Source organism: Pristiophorus japonicus, chromosome 3, assembly GCF_044704955.1.
Source record: "Pristiophorus japonicus isolate sPriJap1 chromosome 3, sPriJap1.hap1, whole genome shotgun sequence".
NCBI lineage: Eukaryota > Metazoa > Chordata > Chondrichthyes > Pristiophoridae > Pristiophorus > Pristiophorus japonicus.
The window spans coordinates 322,294,135-322,313,636 of NC_091979.1; the positions used below are offsets into that span (position 1 = coordinate 322,294,135).

Here is a 19,502-nt window from a genome sequence, read left to right on the forward strand (position 1 = left end):
GACCCAACAGGTCACCATGGAACAATGTGGCTCAGGAATAATGCAGGATTCCCCTTCCTTGTTCACCTGGCTGTTGGGTAGGATTGTTGCCCATCTGACTTCACACTTTACTCATACGGGTGCCCCTGTGCTCACATGGAGTATCCCGTTGGCACATGTCACTCCGTCCTCCGTATTGTATCGGATCGCACCCCCACCGGTGGTTATCAACAGGTCACCGATGACCCAAATTAGCAGCATCGTGTCAGTATTTTACCTGCGGGAAGATAGTACGGTCTTGGTCGTCACCAAGGGTTAGTGGCCATAACTACTATACCTCTTAAAGTGGGTCCAGTGTTTCCACCATCCCTTTCCATTCATATCTACACATGCACACGTATCGATTGGCAGTATGATTTTGTTGGGTCCAGTCCACTGCAGGGCAAATCCTAGTCACCCTGGCAATGCTTGGATCATCATGGAGTCCCCTACCTTTGGTAGGGGTTCTATTGATTCCGTCGTTTTGTTTTCCTGATCTCTAATAGCCTGTTGGTCCCTTACCTCCTGTCGCAGAACTTTAAGCTGTTCATCTAATATTTTAACATAATTTTTGATTCGATCCCTGACTGGTCCTAATTCTGCGCTTCTCGTGGAGGTTCCTTCAGGAGATGCATTGCGCGTCCAGTCATTAACTCGTACGGGGTCAGTACGATTGTCCAGTTGGGTGTTGCTCATAGGTGCATTAATATACATGGTAATACGTCTGATCCGTTTCTGTGATAGCTTTGGCTATTGCTGTTTTAAGAGTTCGGTTCACACGTTCAACCATTCCTGAGCTTTGTGGGTGATACGGTATGTGAAATCATGTTGGATACCTAATAATTTACAGGCTTCTTTCATTACCTTTCCTGTAAAGTGGGTTCCTTGATCAGAGTTTATTTGCAAAGGAACCCCCCCCCCCCATCTTGGGATAACCTCATATGCAAATATTTGGGCTACCGTTCTAACGGAGCAATCTCTCGTGGAGTATGCCTCTACCCATCGTGTGAATTGGTCTATTATTATCAGGCAGTATGTTTTACCTCTACTGTTTGGTAATGGTCTCGTAAAATATATTTGGGGATTCTCCCATGGTCCCTTTGGTCTAGGTTAATGTGCCAGTCGGGTCCTTACGGGTCGTCCGGGATTATGTTGGGCGCATATCATGCAGCGTTGGCAATGTTTAGACATGTCCCTACCTAATCCACTCCACCACCAAATCTCTTTTGAGTCTATTTATCATACTTCCCCTTCCCACGTGGTCAGGTCCGTAATATATGTCTAATTGTTCTTTCTGGATGCAGTCGGGGGTTACTATTTGGGTATTATTTCTTCATATCCCGTCTGTTTCTTGTTTCGCCCCCTTTCTCTCCCGCCCTTCCTTTTCTGTAACGTCTGTGTCCTCCTGTAGTTTCTTTATATTCATTTCTGCTGGCCCTAAGGCTGCTGCAGCTATTTGCGTCACAGCTTCCGTTTCTGCCGCCTTACGGGTGGCTTCGTCGGCTGCCTCGTCCTCCTTTGGATCTCATCAGCCACCTTTTGGTGTGATTTTGCCTTGATTACCGCTGCCTCTGTGGGACCCTTTGCAGCTGCTATAAGTTTCTTTACTGTGTTCTCATGTCTGATGTGACCTTCCCCGGAGGTCACATATGCTCTCCGATTGCATGCGGTCATGTAATCATGTACCACCCCGAAAGCGTATCTACTGTCCGTATAGATATTTACTCATTTTTCTTTTGCTAATTCTTGGAGTCGAGTTAGGGCGACTAGTTTGGCTACTTGCACTGACATAGATACTTCTAGCCTTCTTTTGCTATTACCTTCTCATCCTGATCTACCACTGCCCACCCTGTGCATGGTTCCCCATTTATATATTTCCTAGATCCGTCCACATACAGTGTGAAGTCTGGATTTTCAATGGCTTTGTCCAATATCCCACTGGGATTTTCCAACTGTATTGTTATCTTACAGAGGTGTTCTTCTCCTTCGGACAGTATTCCGTCAGCGGGGTTAGGACGGGAATCCTTAATTATCTGTACCGGTCGATCCTAGGGGATCAGTACTGCCTCCCAAGCAGCCTTTCTGCTGTCTGATACCGCCCTTAGCTTCCCTGTATTTAATAGTTCTACTAGTGTGTGCTGGGTGTGTAGGATTATTTGTCTGGACATGACCACTGGTTCACTGACTCTTACGGCCCGCGTCGCACAGTCCAGTGCTGCCACACATCGAGCTAATCCAGCGACTACTGGTATTTGTTGGGTCGAGTAGTATGCTACTGGTCTCATTCTATTGCCGTGGTCTTGTGTGACTACTGCATTATAGAAATCCTCAAGATATGCTTGGTTTTCCTGCAACACAAGCTAGTCCCAGGTTCCCCTTTCAGTGTCAGAGAGAAAGGCATAGAGAAAAGTACAGAGAGAGGCATGGAGAAGGGCATGAGGCAAGACAGGGAGCAGCACTGAGAGAGGCATATGAAGAGGCCCACGAAGAGGCACTGGGAGAGGCACAGGGAGCAGCACAGGGAGAAAGACAGGGAGAAAGGTAATAAAATATGGCCAGAGGTAGGAGGACCAAAAGGGCTCTTAGCAGGAGGCATTACCTCCCCACCCCAGGGTATTCCGGCAGCAGTTCCTCTACATCAATTTCACTGAGGAACAGTGTGTTCGCAGGCTGCCCTTCAGCAAGGACGAGGTCACCGAGCTCTGCCACCTCCTGCAATCAGACCTCAAGCCTCAGACCAGGGTGAGGATGGCTCTCTTCGTGGCAGTCAAGATCACCATTGCGCTCAATTTCTAAGCCAATAGATCCTTCCAGGGAGTGACAGCAGACATCTCCAACATATCCTGTCCATTGCTCCATCCGTGATGTCACAGATGCTCTGTACAGAAGGAGGAGGGACTACATCTCCTTCGCCATGACCAGAGAGAAGCAGCACGAGCGTGCATGTGACCATGCCAGGATAGCGGGCTTCCCCATGGTGCAGGGCACCATTGACTGCACCCACGTCGCTTTGCGGGCACCATATCACAATCCTGAGATCCTCCGTATGGCTTCCACTCACTGAATGTGCAGCTGGTGTGCGACCACACACGCGGAATCCTCACCTCGAAGGCCCGCTATCCTGGCAAGCTCGCAGCTGGCTGCTTGGAGACAAGGACTATCCGCTATTCACCTGGCTCATGACTCCCCTCAAGCACCCTCACCACTCCTGCCCAGCGCTCATATAATGAGAGCCATGCCACCACCAGGAGGCATTGAGCGGACCATCGGAGTGCTGAAATGACGGTTCCGCTGTCTTGACTGCTCGGGAAGAGTCCTCCAGTACTCGCCTGAGCGGATGCCCCTATTTGTCATTGTCTGTTGCTTGCTGCACAACCTGGCCATCATGAGGGAACAGCCAATGCCACCAGGCATAGCCACACCACCTGAGGAGGATGAGGAGGAGGAGGAGAAAGAGGAGCAGGAGCAGCAACAACAGCGATGCAGGAGGCAGCGAGCTCATCGCAATTCTGCAAGGGAGGTGCGCAACCATCTCATCAGAGTTCAGTTCCAGTGAATTCCATCCCACTTCCCAGTTCCTCTGGATGTCCCCCTGACCACAACCATTCTCCCTTCCATTCCAAAGCCCCAAAACTGAAATGAGTGACACACAGCAAAGATTAAACATGCCAATCAAAATTTATATCAGAACAACAAAGGCTTACATAATGTATTTACTAATCGCTACTCGGACTCCTTCACGGCAAATGAGCCAAAGATGGGCAGAGGAAACGTTACAAGGACACCCTCAAAGCCTCCCTGATAGAGTGTGACATCCCCACTGACACCTGGGAGTCCCTGGCCAAAAACCGCCCTAGGTGGAGGAAGTGCATCCGGGAGGGCGCTGAGCACCTCGAGTCTCATCGCCGAGAGCATGCAGAAATCAAGCGCAGGCAGCAGAAAGTGCATGCGGCAAACCGGTCCCAATCATCCCTTCCCTCAACGACTATCTGTCCCACCTGTGATAAAGTCTGTGGCTCTCGTTGTGGACTGTTCAGCCACCAGGTGCGTGGAGAGGCTCGGGAGTTCGTGGTGAGTCGGAGAGGCTCGCAAGGTGCGTCGGAGAGGCTCGCAAGGTGCGTCGGAGAGGCTCAGGAGTTCGTGGTGAGTCGGAGAGGCTCGCGAGGTGCGTCGGAGAGGCGTGGCTTGTGCAGCTACAGGGAGAAGGCAAAAAAGAAGTAGAAAGAAATCGAAAGGTGACGTCACAGCCAAGGGGGTAAGTGATTGGCTGGTGATTGGTAAGTAGTTTTTCTTTTCTTTCTTTATCAGTAAGTAACCTTTTAACATTGTTGTTGCCCAATTAAGTTAATCCAAGAGTTCAATCATGGCAGGAGAGCTCGGACATGTGTTACGCTCCTCCTGTACTATGTGGGAACTCAGGGACGCTTCCGGTGTCCCTGACTACGTGTGCGAGAAGTGCATCCGCCTGCAGATCCTGACAGACCGCATTGCGGCACTGGAGCTGCGGGTGGATTCACTCTGGAGCATCCACGATGCTGAGAATGACGTGAATAGCATGTTTAGCGAGTTGGTCACACCGCAGGTAAAGGGTCCACAGCCAGATAGGGAATGGGTGACCAACAGGAAGAGCAGTGGAAGGAAGAGCAGTGCAGGGGTCCCCTGCGGTCATCCCCCTGCAAAACAGATAGACCACTTTGGGTACTGTTGAGGGGGATGAGTCATCAGGGGAAGGCAGCTGCAGCCAAGTTCATGGCACCGTGGCTGGCTCTGCTGCACAGGAGGGCAGGAAAAAGAGTGGGAGAGCGATAGTGATAGGGGATTCAATTGTAAGGGGAATAGATAGGTGTTTCTGCGGCCGCAACCGAGACTCCAGGATGGCATGTGGTGCAAGGGTCAAGGATGTCTTGGAGCGGGTGCAGGACATTCTGAAAAGGGAGGGTGAACAGCCAGGTGTCGTGGTACATACAGGTACCAACGATATAGGTAAAAAATGGGATGAGGTCCTACGAGACAAATTTAGGGAGCTAGGAACTAAATTAAAAAGTAGGAACTCAACAGTAGTAATCTCAGGATTGCTACCAGTGCCACGTGCTAGTCAGAGTAGGAATCGCAGGATAGCTCAGATGAATATGTGTCTTGAGGAGTGGTGCAAAAGGGAGGGATTCAAATTCCTGACACATTGGAGCCGGTTCTAGGGGAGGTGGGACCAGTACAAACCAGACCGTCTGCACCTGGGCAGGACCAGAACCAATGTCCTGGGGGAGTGCTTGCTAGTGCTGTTGGGGAGGAGTTAAACTAATATGGCAGGGGGATGGGAACCTATTCAGGGAGGCAGAGGGAAATAAAAGGGAGACAGAGGCAAAAGATAGAAAGGAGAACAGTAAAAGTGGAGGGCAGAGAAACCCAAGGCAAAAAACAAAAAGGGCCACATTACAGCAAAATTCTAAAGGGGCAAAATATGTTAAAAAGACAAACCTGAAGGCTCTGTGCCTCAATGCGAGGAGTATTCGGAAAAAGGTGGACGAATTAACTGTGCAGATAGCAGTCAATGGATATGATGTAATTGGCATCACGGAGACATGGCTCCAGGGTGACCAAGGCTGGGAACTCAACATTCAGGGGTATTCAACATTTAGGAAAGATAGACAGAAACGAAAAGGAGGCGGGGTGGTGTTGCTGGTTAAAGAGGAAATTAATGCAATAGTAAGGAAGGACATTGGTTTGGATGATGTGGAATCGGTATGGGTGGAGCTACGGAATACCAAAGGGCAGAATTCGCTGGTGGGAGTTGTGTACAGGCCACCAAACAGTAATAGTGAGGTTGGGGACAGCATCAAACAAGAAATAAGGGATGTGTACAATAAATATACAGCAGTTATCATGGGTGACTTTAATTTACATATAGATTGGACTAACCAAACTGGTAGCAATGCGGTGGAGGAGGATTTCCTGGAGTGTATTAGAGATGGTTTTTTTGACCAATATGTCGAGGAACCAACTAGAGAGCTGGCCATCCTCGACTGGGTGATGTGTAATGAGAAGGGACTAATTAGCAATCGTGTTGTGTGAGGCCCCTTGGGGAAGAGTGACCATAACATGGTAGAATTCTTTATTAAGATGGAGAGTGACACAGTTAAATCGGAAACTAGGATCCTGAACTTAAGGAAAGCTAACTTCGACAACATGAGGTGTGAATTGGCTAGAATAGACTGGCAAATGATACTTAAAGTATTGACGGTGGATAGGCAATGGCAAACATTTATAGATCACATGGATGAACTTCAACAATTCTACATTCCTGTCTGGAGTAAAAATAAAACAGGGAAGGTGACTCAACCGTGGCTAACAAGGGAAATTAAGGATAGTGTTAGATCCAAGGAAGAGGCATATAAATTGGCCAGAAAATGCAGCAAACCAGAGGACTGGGAGAAACTTAGAATTCAGCAGAGGAGGACAAAGGGTTTAATTAGGAGGGGGAAAATAGAGTACGAGAGGAAGCTTGCTGGGAACATAAAAACTGACTGCAAAAGCTTCCATAGATATGTGAAGAGAAAAAGATTAGTGAAGACAAACATAGGTCACTTGCAGTCGGACTCAAGTGAATTTATAATGGGGAACAAAGAAATGGCAGGCCAATTGAACAAATACTTTGGTTCTGTCTTCACGAAGGAAGACACAAATAACCTTCCGGATGTACTAGGGGATCGAGGGTCGAGTGAGAAGGAGGAATTGAAGGATATCCTAATTAGGAGGGAAATTATGTTGGGGAAATTGATGGGATTGAAGGCCGATAAATCCCCGGGGCCTGATTGTCTGCATCCCAGAGTACTTAAGGAAGTGGCCATAGAAATAGTGGATGCATTGGTGATCATTTTCCAACAGTCTATCAACTCTGGATCAGTTCCTATGGACTGGAGGGTAGCTAATGTAACACCACTTTTGAAAAAAGGAGGGAGAGAGAAAAAGGGTATTTATAGACCAGTTAGCCTGACATCAGTAGTGGGGAAAATATTGGAATCAATTATTAAGGATAAAATAGCAGCGCATTTGGAAAGCAGTGACAGGATCGGTCCAAGTCAGCATGGGTTTATGCAAGGGAAATCATATTTGTCAACTCATCTGGATTTTTTTGAGGATGTAACTGGTAGAGTGGACAAGGGAGAACCAGTGGATGTGGTGTATTTGGACTTTCAAAAGGCTTTTGACAAGGTTCCACACAAGAGATTGGTTAGCAAAATTAAAGCATATGGTATTGACGTGGATAGAGAACTGGTTGGCAGACAGGAAGCAGAGAGTCGGGATAAACGGGTCCTTTTCGGAATGGGAGGCAGTGACTAGTGGAGTGCCGCACGGCTTAGTGCTGGGACCCCAGCTCTTTACAATATACATCAATGATTTGGATGAAGAAATTGAGTGTAATATCTCCAAGTTTGCAGATGACACTAAACTGGGTGGCGGTGTGAGCTGTGAGGAGAATGCTAAGAGGCTGCAGAGTGACTTGGACAGGTTAGGTGAGTGGGCAAATGCATGGCAGATGCAGTATAATGTGGATAAATGTGAGGTTATCCACTTTGGTGGCAAAAGCACGAAGGCAGAATATTATCTGAATGGCAGCAGATTAGGAAAAGGGGAATTGCAACGAGACCTGGGTGTCATGGTTCATCAATCATTGAAAGTTGGCATTCAGGTACAGCAGGCAGTGAAGAAGGCAAATGGTATGTTGGCCTTCATAGCTAGGGGATTCGCGTATAGGAGCAGGGAGGTCTTACTGCAGTTGTACAGGGCATTGGTGAGGCCTCACCTGGAATATTGTGTTCAGTTTTGGTCTCCTAATCTGAGGAAGGACGTTCTTGCTATTGAGGGAGTGCAGCGAAGGTTCACCAGATTGATTCCAGGGATGGCTGGACTGACATATGAGGAGAGATTGGATCAACTAGGCCTTTATACACTGGAGTTTAGAAGGATGAGAGGGGATCTCATAGAAACATATAAGATTCTGACAGGACAGATCCGGGAAGAATTTCCCGATTTTGGGGACGTCCAAAACCAGGGGACACAGTCTTAGGATAAGGGGTCGGCCATGTAGGACTGAGATGAGGAGAAACTTCTTCACCCAGAGAGTTATTAACCTGCGGAATTCCCTACCGCAGAGAGTTGTTGATGCCAGTTCATTGGATGTATTCAAGAGGGAGTTAGATATGGCCCTTATGGCTAAAGGGATCAAGGGGTATGGAGAGAAAGCGGGAAAGGGGTACTGAGGTGAATGATCAGCCATGATCTTATTGAATGGTGGTGCAGGCTCGAAGGGCCGAATGGCCTCCTCCTGAACCTATTTTCTATGTTTCTATGTTTCAAAAAAATCATTTGAGGAGTGGAAGCAAGTCTTCCTCGATTCCGAGGGACTGCCTATGATGATGATCGTGCTTGTGCATTTCCTTATATTCCCTCTTTGGTCTAACTAAACTCATGCTCCTCTGCAGTGTGTCCCCTGTGGCTGCAGCACAGCTGGGGGAAGGCTGCTGTGCATCAGGGCCAGATACTACAGATGAACTTGCAGGACGCTCTCGACCAGCCTGGGAGGCCTGGCTGTAGGCTGCATCGCCTCAGGATGGATGGCTGGGAGATGGCCAGCAACAAGTGCAATGGCAGAGCGGCAGTGGTGGGCTCCTGAATGTTGTCACCTGAGAGAAGACAGCAGATTCACTGAGTCAGTGCCACTCCCCCGGGGCATCACCTCAGCATCCCCTCCAATCTGCTGGAGCAGTTTGGTGGGCTGCTGCAAAACCGTGAGATCCCCGGTGGACTGTGGTGGACCCAGCGGCGACAGACAGCAGCAGTCACAGCTTGCGTGGCATCTAGCTGGGACTGCATGAGAGCAGTCTGTGACTCGGTGCCAGCACTCACTGACTGCATGACAGCACCAAGACGTTGCGTGGCATCAACCTGAGCCTGCGTGAGAGCAGTCTGAGTTTCCATGCCACTAACCATTGTCTGCATTACAGCACTAAGACATTGAATTCCTTCTGCCTGTGCTGCAATGGAAGCTGCCACATCGGCTATGACATGCGTCATGAGGTCTGGATCCACTAAGTCTCTCTGGGAGTCCACCATTGTTTGCAGACTGGCAATGATGGGCTCCATGGTTTGTGCAGAGCTCTGTGTAATGCTGGAGACAGACTCCTCCACGCTCCGTACCACTGCCCATAGGCTCTTGAACACTCTTGCCATTGTACCTATGATGTCAGAATTCTTGGCCATCACCCTTTGTGTGAATGCCTCCTCATCAAGGTCCTCAGCTGAGTCGTGCGGAGCAGAATTTACACGCCAACTATGAAACTCTTTTTGGAGTTTATCTGCAAAACAAAAACATTAATCGGTGCCACCCGCCCTGGATGACACACCAGACATTTACAAGGCCCTCTTTTTTTTTCTTTTTTTTCGTTTTTTTATTTGGGCACTAAATCACTTTTTTTTCCTCCAGTGCCCCCTATAAAAGGGGAGGGGGACACTAAAAGGACCGGCAATTAAAACAAATTAAACTTTAAAATGTAAAATCAAATTAAAATTTGGTTGCCAGGCGTGATGATGCACTCCAGTCCCTCCGGTGCCCACCTCTCGCGGAAGGCCGCGAGCGTACCGGTGGACACCGCGTGCTCCATCTCCAAGGACACCCTGGACCGGATGTAAGAGCAGAAGAGAGGCAGGCAGTCAGGTTGAACGACCCCCTCGACCGCCCGCTGCCTGGACCGGCTGATGGCACCCTTGGCCGTGCCCAGGAGCAGTCCTACGAGGAGGCCCTCGGACCTACCCACTCCCCTCCGCACAGGGTGCCCAAAGATCAGGAGAGTGGGACTGAAGTGCAGCCAGAATTTCAGGAGCAGCCCCTTTAAATAATGAAACAGGGGCTGCAACCTCGTGCACTCAATAAAAACATGGATCACAGACTCCTCCAGACCGCAGAAATTGCAGGCGGCCTGGGAGTCCGTGAACTGGCTTAAAAATTTGTTGCACGGCACTGCTCCGTGCACCACCCTCCAGGCCAAGTCCCCGATGAATAGTGGGAGGACTCCCGCATAGAGTGCCCTTCATCGGGGACCCCCGCCTCCTCCGGACGGCAAGATGGTAAGCCATGGCGTGTCCGGACGGCCGGCGAGGATGGCAAAGTTGAGAGTGTGCAGGAGCAGCCCGAACAGGAAACCCCTCCGCGCGGAACTGAAAGGCACGGAGGGGATTTCCCCGAGACGGCTCAAGTTGTGAGGCGCCGGCCCCACGCCAACTATGAATAGCACCCCTGCAGTGCCCAGCTGAGACTGTTAGCGCCTCATTTACCGCCCTCCCTCACTCCAGGGACCAAAATGCTCCATTTGCCAAAATTTGGCACAGTATCTTGCCGGGCGCTAAATTTTCTCAAAGTAAATAATTACTGTCCCAAAAGGGGCACTACCGAGTTTCACCCCTGGATTTTTGTGTCCTTTGCAAATTCCCCACATGTGCATCTGCAATAATTTCATATGCGAGCCAAGGAAACACTTGTTAAGATGAGGTTGGTTACAAATCATTAAGCTGCAAGTGAACATAAAGAGCAACAAGTATGATTGGACTCACTAAGTTCAATTAGTTCAACTTGTCTACATGTAATTAACATTTCCCACGTTAGTGGGTTGTGTGGCTTGTGTAGCAAAATAACTCCTAACTACCTTTCTGTATTCTCTTTCTGAGCCTGGAAAAAGCTTGCCTGGCAGAGTTCTGTCTAAAACCTGGCTGATTGCCTTTGTCTCTGTCTGGATTCATTTTTTATCTCCTCTGTTTACACAAGCCTTCTCCAGACAATACCTGCCCAGGTCCAGTAACTTCTCAATACAAATGGGTATGCAGTGTTTATCATTACCTGAGATAGGCTAACAAATTGTTCATCATTTACAGTCTTTGGAGAAAGAATAATAAAATGCAATTTTAACCACCTTTTATCTCACTGCCTTTTTTAAAACATATGCAAATACGCTGGGGGAGAAATTCGGTCCTGTCTCATTTTTGGCGGTAACCCAAACGGAGTGGTAATTTTAGCGCCTAGAAGAGGTATGCCCAGAAATTCATCAGAATCAGTCATAGAGTTGACAGGGGTGCTAAATCAGCCATTGCACAGCTGGGAGGGGGGGGGGCAATAAGGAAAATTTGGTTGGTAATTTGGCGGACCCATTGTGCACACGCGGAACTGCGAGTCAGACCCCGGGAACAGTCGACTCTTAAAGGCGTGGCAGTGGCGAACTATTAATGCCCCCACTAAAGTTTGAGAAATAAGTTTCTCTCAAGCTCATATGTCTGCCGCTGCAAACTCGGAGGCTCACCACGTGCTGTGTGTAAACGTTGCACTGACTGCGACCTCCGAGGGAAGCGTTTCCTCATACCTTTCAGTGGCCATTGGTTTACGACTCTGCAAGCCTGGACTGACTGTTGTTCCAGACGTTGTTGCTGGCGGTCGCTAAATGAGATGGCCGCACCTAACTTACCGACCATGAGCATTGCGCCAGGACTGACGTCAGGATCGCGATTATCGTCAGCAGTCAGACGCTACCAGTTTGCGCCCCCGGTGAGCCTCTAATGAATTTTCGGTCAGGGCGCTAAAAGCTGCGGTCCAGGTCGGTAACCTCTTACGCTTCCATTAACGTCCCCTCTGGCTGCTAACTGAGGTGTTAGACACCAAGGGCCCAAGTTTCCACACGCGTCTAGAACGGCGCAGTGCCGACCTGGACGCCCGTTTTTCGCGCCACAAAGTGCGCCTAAAAAAATCCTCCGTATTCTCCACCTCCCTGCAGGTCCTCTGGCCCTCGGCGCAGCGCAGCACGAGCTGTAAGGGGCGGAGCCAGGTCCCTGCACTGAAAACAGTGCCGGGACCTCTGCACATGCGCGCTACAGTGGGCACGCATGTGCAGTAGCTCCAGGCGCCCGAAACTGTCTGGGAGGGGCCCGAAGCACGCAGCCCCTAGCCCTGGCCCAATGGCTTCACTGGGGCTGCGTGAATAAGGCCCCCCCCCGCCTCCGGACCGGACCCGACACCCGCTCCCCCCCGGACTGGACCCGACCCGACTCCCGCTCCCCCCCTGGACCGGACCTGACCCGACTCCCGCCCCCCCCCCTGGACTGGACCCGACTCCCGCTCCCCGCCCCCCCCCCCCGACTGGACCCGACCCGACTCCCGCTCCCCCCCCCCCCCCGGACTGGATCCGACCTGACCTCCCCCTCCCCGACCTCTCCCTCCCCGACCTGACCTCCCCCTCCCCGACCTGACCTCTCCCTCCCCGACCTGACCGCTCCCTCCCTCTCTCCCTCCCCCTCCCTCCCTCTCTCCCTCCCCCTCCCTCCCTCTCTCCCCTTCCCTCCCTCTCCCTCCCCCCTTCTCTCTCCCTCCCTCCCTCTCTCTCCCTCCCTCTCCCTCCCCCCCTCTCTCTCCCTCCCTCCCTCTCCCTCCCTCCCTCTCTCTCCCTCCCTCCCCCCGACCCGAACTGAACCGAACCTCCCTCCCCGACCGACCCAACGCCACCTACCTGTAAATCTGGTGCTGGGGACGGGCCCTGCCCGAAGTCTCGGGCCGGCCCGTTCAGCCTTCGGTCCCGAAAGACCTGCCTGAAGCACTTTCACACAGGTAGGAAGATGGTTTATTTAATCTTTTCTTTGCTTATAAATGTTTATTCAGGTTGGATTTATTTGTATAATATTTGTTTAAGTATAAATAAGGATTTATTGTAAAATTTAATGACTTCCCTTTCCCCCCCCACCTCGTTCTGGACGCCTAATTTGTAACCTGCACCTGATTTTTTAATGTGTAGAACAGGTTTTTTCAGTTCTACAAAAATCTTCACTTGCTACATTCTAAGTTAGTTTGGAGTACGTTTTCACTGTGGAAACTTTGAAATCAGGCGTCAGTGGCCGGACACGCCCCCTTTTGAAGAAAAAATTCTGTTCCAAAGTGGAACTGTTCTACCTGACTAGAACTGCAGAAAAAAAAAAATGTGGAGAATTGCGATTTCTAAGATAGTCCGTTCTCCACCAGTTGCTCCTAAAAATCAGGCGCAAATCATGTGGAAACTTGGGCCCCGAAAATCCAGTCCAGAGTAATTTAAAAGACAACTGATGAGTGCGTTTTGCACAAAATAAAGAAATGGTATATTTTCAGGAAGCCTTGCTGGCGCATGGATTTGGTACATTACTACGCACACTGTACCATGGAATGGTGAGATGTGGGTTTGTCCTGATGTTGGTATTTTTCAATCTCATACATAGTGCAGAAGAGACAGAGCAGGGTGGAAATAACATAGTACAAGAATGGTAATTGCCCACGGGTCACGTGAAAAATCATCTAAAATCTGCTAGATCTTCCATGGTGTTGTTCACAAGCAGTCCTGTGAGATTAACAGGCCAACTGCAGCCTAAACTATCGCTGGGTCAAGATCCTGGATCTCCCTCCCTAAAAGCATTGTGGGAGTACCTTCAACACATGGATTACAGGGCTTCCAGAAAAAGGCCCACCCTTACCTTCTCAATGACAGCGAGGAATTGACAATGAATGCTGGACTTGCTAGCGATGCCGTATCCCAAGAATTAAATTTTTAAAACACTCCAGCAATTCACCAATACTGATCTTGAAAGATGCAGCGTTTCACAGATTATAATATTCATATTACTATTTACCAAGCACTTTACAAGTCTAGTTTAAAATACAAGTATTGTTCTTTGTTCTTCACTGCCCCAAAAAACTCTAATTCCTTGTTATTTTATTGTTCTGCTGATGCTGCCATCAGTATAGCACTGTACCAAGGGAACTTCCCACTGTAGAGTTTCCAGTGACCAGCAGCAGAAAAGATCATCAGTTACCTAGGCCTGGCTGACTGACTGACTCCACTCAAAGCTCCTCATAAACATCGGCTTGGAATTTTCGGACAGCGGCGAAGCGACGGTGCTTGCTGCTGACCTCGGAGAAAACTGCCCGCAGAAAAATTCAACGCTCCTGACCTTTGTTTGAATCTGAAAGAAAGAAATCAAAGGCTTGCATTTATATAGCACTTTACATGACCACTGGACGTCCCAAAGCACTTTACAGCCAATTAAGTACTTTTGAAGAGTAGTTACTGTTGTAATGTAGAAAATGCAGCAGCTAATTTGCACACAGCAAACTCCCACAAACAGCAATGTAATAATGACCAGATAATCTGTTTTTAGTTATGCTGATTGAGGGATAAATATTAGCTACGACACCAGGGATAACTCCCCTGCTCTTCTTGGAAATAGTGCCATAGGATCTTTTACGTCCTCCTGCGAGGGCAGATTGAGCCTCAGTTTAACTTCTCATCTGAAAGACGGCACCTCCGACAGTGCAGCATTCCCTCAGTACTGGCCTGGAGGGTCAGCCCAGATTTCTGTGCTCAAGTTTCTGGAGTGGGACTTGAACCCACAACTTTCTGACTCAGAGGTATCTGATGCTATCAACTGAGCCACAGCTGAATCTGGTGCCAAATTAAGCAAATTTCCAGCGTCCAACAAGAGTGACGTCATCAAGCAAGATAAGCAGTCAATCACTTTGAAGAATTCTCACAGATAGCAAACCAGGAAGTAAAATGCACAGATTCTAATTTAATAGTTATAAATTTTACAGAGAGTGAAATAAAGATTTGTACATACACATACGGGTAGAAGCTGAAAAATCATAAACAAAATGTAAAAAAATATATATAGCATTTTAAAAAACAATCTGGGCCATTGTAATTCTTAATCATATTAATGGCAAACTTTGACCTTCCATAAATATAACATTAGTATTCAGGGTTGTTCAGCAGTCAATACGGAGTTATAAACACTGTTAAATAATCTCTTTCAACAAGGCTTAACATTTTTGGGATTGGGGAGGGGGGCGGGGGGAAAGGGGGTGGGGAGGTGAGGGTTAACAGCAATATTCCAGTGTATTGGGGAACGTTTTGTCCTGCAGTGTGATTTCAGTTGATTGCCTGCTCTGGGGAGTTCCACAGCCCAATCTGTGATGGAACAGGGAATGACTGACTGCAACTTCTGGAACTCTGCGTTTATCTGCGCATGCACTAAATCCTGAAGTTGCTGTCAGCTTCAGAGGGGTAATGACGGCGAACGCTGACAGTTTCGCCGTTATTACCACCGCAAAATCCGGTCCATTGCCTTCTGGCCCAGTCAAACATAGTCCCCTCCCCCAATCCTCTCAGTGACACAAAAAAACAAACAGCATTAACTCAGAGCTTTTATGAAATGGCTTAGCCTCTATCAAATGGTGATCAATTGAACTATTTGGACTGGATTTTCCCCATTTCCGGCCCTCAGCGTGCTTGTGACGTCATGGGCGGGTTTCCTGCCTGGAAGCCAGCCTGATTGACAGATGGGGTTCCATTCAGGCGGGGACGCTGGCTGGACAGGGCACCGCAGCAACAGGTAGGTCCTGGATCCAGGGGGAAATTTCCAAGCCTGGGGGGGGTGGGATTTCAAGCCCATGGGGAGGAGGGGTGGGATCCGATCCTCGGGGGGGGCGTCCAGTCACTGACCCCGGGGTGAGTTTCGATCCCGAGGGGTGGGGGTGGTCCGAACCCCCACCCCGAGGGTGGGTACCAAAAATTGAGCAATTAATTTGCTCTGTTTTCTTCTGGTAATTCATTCCCCAATGGTAGTTTTTGCTATTTGATTGGGAATGTAACAGATTATTTGAGCCAATTACAATATTTTGCCCTTTGGCCATGTGATAATTTGGCAATTCAGTTCTCGGCAACTGTTCCAAGTAAAAAGCCAAAATAACATGAATTTGAATATTTTTCGAAAGAAAAGGCTTGCATTTATATCGTGCCTTTCACAACCTCAGGACGTCCCAAAGTGCTTTACAGCCAATGAAGTACTTTTGAAATGGAGTCAGTGTTGTAATGTAGGAAATGTGGCAGCCAATTTGCGCACAGCAAGCTCCCACAAACAGCAATATGATAATGGCCAGACAATCTGTTTTAGTTATGTTGATTGATGGATAAATATTAGCCAGGACACTGGGGATATCTCCCTTGCTCTTCTTCAAAATAGTGTCATGGGATCGTTCATGTCCACCTGAGAGGGCAGACAGGGCCTCGGTTTAATATCTCATCCGAAAGACGGCACCTCCGATAGTGTAGCACTCGCTCGGTACTGCACTAATGTGTCAGCCTAGATTGTCGTGCTCAAGTCTCTGGAGTGGGACTTGAACCCACAACCTTCTGACTCAGAGACGAGTGTGCTACCAATGAGTCACAGCTGTCATTAATAGTCACAGTAATAGTCACAAAGTCACAGTAATAGTGACATAGTATTACTGTTAGTAACAGTGGAGTAAGAGAGTACAGTAATGCAGTCACAGTGACACAGTAATAGAGCGAGAGTAACAGAGAAGTGTATGAATAGTCACTAATGGCAGGTTACAGTAATGCAGACACCATAGTTACAGTGCTCCCACCCCTCCCTCCCCACCCACCCGGTCACAGGATCCCCTCCCTCCAGTTCACTGAGAGCCTCCCCCTATAATAAACTCTGTCTACACGTAGCATAAATATAAATACAAATTTAGCAAACGTATTAAGACTGTCATTAAGTATGACTGATATGCTGTTTGTGCATGATTTATGAAATGTTAGCTCTGCTATATCACACTGTTATCTACACTTCTAAAAGAGTAACATGGAGCGGTCGTTTAAACTGTTCTAAACATCAGATGTCATTCAATAACAAGAGTAAATTAGAAATAAAATGGGTAGTTTAGTTTGAGCAGAGGTTGAAATACTCTAAAGCTATGGGCTAGATTTTACACTTTTGCGCAGATCGCCCAAAAATGGGCGTTATTTCCGGCGTGGGCGGTGAAAGTGGGTTTTCAGATCGCCGGCTTGTCGCCTATTTTCAAACCACCAAGTCTCCATTTTTGAAATTGGGCGTTACCGCGAGCGATATGAAATGGGCGGTAGCGTTAAATCTCGCTGACCTTCTGCCATAAAGTGTTGCTGTCCATAGCAACGGCATGGCAGCACTCGATTCCCGCGATTCAGGTCAAGGGTCATCATGACATGCGCAGAAGAGGAGACAGAGAGAGAGGGAGCTCAGAGGGACTGAAGGCGTGTGTGGGTGTGGTGTGGGCTTGTCTGGCTGTTGTGGGAGGCACGAGGGAGATTCACCAGCAGCAAAAAGCTTACTAAGCACCAAGAACGTGGTTGGCACTGGGTTTTTGTCCAACAAATAATATATAACATGGAAGGGATGGGGGAAGCTCTGCAGCTGGTAGCCAGGAACACTGGTGGCAGAGGGCTCCCAGTGGTCCCGGAACCTGGCACTGCACCCCAAGGTGCCGCACCCCTATTGCCAATGACACATGAGAGCCAGCAGCAACATATTGCTTCTGGCTCGGAGCACATTCCCACCTCAGGACCGTCCTCTCCCATATCCGTCCAAGCAGCGGTTCGGCCGTCATCCCACGCCCCCCCGCCCTACCCATTGAAGCATCGCCTGAGAAGCTCCTCAGCCAGGTGGCTTGGAGTCAGGAGGGGAAGGGGAAGGGGTAGAGGTGGGGAGGAGAAGCAGGGGGGAGAGGGTTGGTTTTTACAGAAATACTCAGTTTAAATGTTTTTTATTTAACAAAACCTTGTTGCGCATTGGCTCAGATAGCTGCATCGTTACACGTTGGTGATTCCTTAACATCAAAGGGTATAATGACACTTAACTTCAATCAACCTAAACTTTAACAGTCACCAAGGTGATGCCCACCACTGATGTATGACCTGCACACCCCCAGCAGTGTGTCAGTTTTGTAAATACCACCAACGTTCCTTCAGACAAAGCGATCATTGATGAGCTCCTGACATAAGGCTCTTGCAGCTATCATGCCACCACGGGCCCTTACATGCGGCCAACAGGGAGGTGGGGGGCATGGCTTCAGTGTCAGCCTGATTGTTTGGGCTGATGTCAGCGTCCGCCTCCTCGTCCTCCTCTTCCTCTCTCTGGTGAGGTGGACTGTCAGACTCATCAGGCAATTCTTGTCCCCTCCTGATAGCCAAGTTGTGCAGCATGGAGCACACCACCATGAATTGGGCTACCTCCTCAGGGTGGTATTGGAGCTCGCCTCCCGAGTGGTCCAGGCATCTAAAGCGCTGCTTCAGCACTCCAATGGTTTTCTCCACGATATTGCGAGTGGCTCTGTGGCTCTCGTTGTATCACCTCTCGGCTTCGGTGTGGGTGTCACGCAGGGGTGTCATCAGCAAGGTGGCGAGACTATATCCTTTGTCACCAAGCATCCAACATTGACCTTGTGACTGATTGTTAAACAAGTCAGATACAATGCTCTCACGCAGGATGTGAGCATCATGGATGCTGCCCGGAAATTGAGCATTCACTGCCAGTATAATTTGCTATTGGTCGAGTTGGACATTCAGGGAGTGGAATCCTTGCGATTCCTGAAAACCTCAGCATCTTGAAAAGGTGCCCGCATCGCGATGTGCGTACAGTCTATTGCTTCCTGCACCTTGGGGAAGTTTGCAATTCTAGAGAATCCTAGAGCCCTCTCACTCTGTGCCTCCCTGGTCAAAGGGAAGCTGATCAAGTCCCTCCTGTGTGCGTATAGGGCTTCAGTGACCTGTCTAATGCAGCAATGTGTGACATGCTGAGACAGACCACAAATGTCGCCAGCTGAGGCCTGAAAAGAACCCGAGGCATAGAACGACAGTGCCGTGGTGACTTTGACCTCGACGGTCAGTGCAGTACTGATGGTGCTGGCAGGCTGCAGTTCTTCCCTGATGAGCTGGCATACCTCAGTGATAACCTCCTTGTGGAAGTGCAGTCTCCGAAGGCAGGTGGTGTCGGGCAAGTTGCGGGGAGTGTAACGTCTGGTCCTCCTCATCAGTCTGGCATGTCTTACATTGGGCACATAACGCTGTGGAGCATTCCTTCGGCCATCTCGAGTCTGCAGCATGTGATTGGTCATCAAAAATGGGTGCGAAAGGACAGGCCCCATTGCAATAGTTCTCTGTTTTCCACCGATTGGTCACATAGAAACATAGAAAATAGGTGCAGGAGTAGGCCATTCGGCCCTTCGAGCTTGCACCACCATTCAATAAGATCATGGCTGATCGTTCACCTCAGTATCCCTTTCCTGCTTTCTCTCCATACCCCTTGATCCCTTTAGCCGTAAGGGCTATATTTAACTTCCTCTTGAATATATCTAATGAACTGGCATCAACAACTTTCTGTGGTAGAGAATTCCACAGGTTAAAAACTCACTGAGTGAAGACGTTTCTCCTCATCTTGGTCCTAAATGGCTTCCCCCTTATCCTTAGACTGTAACCCCCGGTTCTGGCCTTCCCCAACATTGGGAACATTCTTCCCGCATCTAACCTGTCCCGTACCGTCAGAATTTTACATGTTTCAAGAGATCCCCTCTTATTCTTCTAAACTCCAGTGAATACAGGCCCAGTCGA

The 19,502-nt window shown here is 49.0% G+C and overlaps 1 long non-coding RNA gene across 2 annotated transcripts in view; it reads right to left on the reverse strand.

Annotated features, from left to right (window-relative positions):
- Positions 1 to 3,677: 3,677 nt before the first annotated feature.
- Positions 3,678 to 19,502, reverse strand: part of LOC139260386 (uncharacterized) — a 57,815-nt gene continuing 41,990 nt past the window's right edge. The window contains exons 2-4 of one of the 2 annotated variants that reach the window (XR_011592791.1): positions 13,888 to 14,037; positions 9,252 to 9,371; positions 3,678 to 4,211 (exon numbers count right to left, since the gene is read on the reverse strand). This is a non-coding gene — a long non-coding RNA (uncharacterized lncRNA). The remainder of the gene's footprint in view (positions 4,212 to 9,251; positions 9,372 to 13,887; positions 14,038 to 19,502) is intronic. The other variant, XR_011592790.1, reaches the window with a different exon arrangement.